Consider the following 1,978-nt stretch of genomic DNA (forward strand, 5'->3'; position numbering starts at 1 on the left):
ATAACCAGACATTTCAGTAGCCCACTTGTCTTCCATGTTTTTCAGTGATATCCAGTACATTAAATGTGTGTTCCTCAATAAACACTTCTAATTTCTTGTGGTTATAATCCAGGCTCCTGATGTACAAGACAAAGAAGTTATTCTCCTGTTATTGTGTGGTATCTTATTTAGGTTTGCATTTTATTTTCCTCATTCGCCTTTCTTTTTTTTAATTTTAGAGCTTTTGAGACACTTGCAAAATTACAGCACTTCACATAGTTGCTTGGCTGCCACTCCTCGTAAGTCAAAACTGAATCCTGCAGAAAAAAAATGGGAAGATTTACAAAACCTGATAGCTTATCAGCTAGAGAACAGGGACTTGACAGACCTAGTACTCCAGATTCAGAGATTGTGCAATAATACTTCCAAAGTTCCTGTTACACAATGAAGGTAAATTTAAAGAAAAGATTTTTAGGAAGTGGCTTCAGTTTCAAGTCACTCATGTGCCAAAGGCACTTTGTCCTGTAACAGAGGTGTGACCTGGCCCACTGTCAGATTGTGCATCTCTCAGGTTGTTTCACACTTCAGTATCCTCGTCCTACCTAATGTGTGAAGGCATTTCTTCACCTCTGTAGCCAGGGAGCACACAACAGCCCTTATGGCTCTTCAGGCTCATGCAAAGCCCAGATACCTTCTTCAGACTTTCTGTGGCTGATAATTAGAATCATAGAATCATAGAACAGTTTGGGTTGGAAGGGACCTCTAAAGGTCATCTAGTCCAACCCCCCTGCCATGGGCAGGGACATCTTCAACTAGATCAGATTGCTCAGAGCCCCGCCCAACCTGACCTTGAATGTTTCCAGGGATGGGGCATCCACCACCTCTCTGGGAAACCTGTGCCAGTGTTTCACCACCCTCAGCGTAAAAATTTTCTTTGTTATATCTAGTCTAAATCTACCCTCCTTTAGTTTAAAGCCATTCCCCCTTGTCCTGTCACAGCAGGCCCTGCTAAAAAGTTTGCCACCATAAGCCCCCTTGAAGTACTGATAGGCTGCAAGAAGGTCTCCCCAAAGCCTTCTCTTCCCTAGGCTGAACAACCCCAACTCTCTCAGCCTTTCTTCATAGGAGAGATGTTCCATCCCCCTGATCATTTTTGTGACCCTCCTCTGGACCCACTCCAACAGGTCCGTGTCTTTCTCATGCTGAGGGCTCCAGAGCTGGACGCAGTACTCCAGGTGGGGTCTCACCAGAGCAGAGTAGAGGGGCAGAATCAGCTCCCTCGACCTGCTGGCCATGCTTCTTTTGATGCGGCCCAGGATACGATTGGCCTTCTGGGCTGTGAGCGCACATTGCTGGCTCATGTCCAGCTTTTCATCCACCAGTACCCCCAAGTCCTTCTCGGCAGGGCTGCTCTCAATCCCTTCATCCCCCAGCCTGTATTGATACCAGGGGTTGCCCCGACCCAGGTGCAGGACCTTGCATTTGGCCTTGTTAAACCTCATGAGGTTCACACAGGCCCACTTCTCGAGCTTGTCCAGGTCCCTCTGGATGGCATCCCGTCCCTCAGGTGTGTCAACCGCACCACTCAGCTTGGTGTCATCTGCAAACTTGCTGAGGGTGCAGTTGATCCCACTGTCTATGATGTCATTGATGAAGATATTAAATAGTACTGGTCCCAGTACAGACCCCGGTGGGACACCACTTGTCACCAGTCTCCATCCTGACTTTGAGCCGTTGACCACTATGCTCTGGATGTGACCTCACCCACCGGACAGTCCACCCATCAAATCCATACCTCTCCAGTTTAGAGAGAAGGATGTTGTGGGGGACCGTGTCAAAGGCCTTACAGAGGTCCAGATAGACGACATCTGTAGCTCTTCCCTTTTCCATTGATGCAGAGATGCCAGCTGATAAACTAGGTATCAAACAGCCTACTCCTTATATTTTGTTATGTAATGACAAGATGCTTATTCTGGATGCCAAGACCATGTTTGAAAAA

The sequence above is a fragment of the Aptenodytes patagonicus genome, chromosome 2 (genome assembly GCF_965638725.1).
Source record: "Aptenodytes patagonicus chromosome 2, bAptPat1.pri.cur, whole genome shotgun sequence".
NCBI classification, from domain to species: domain Eukaryota; kingdom Metazoa; phylum Chordata; class Aves; order Sphenisciformes; family Spheniscidae; genus Aptenodytes; species Aptenodytes patagonicus.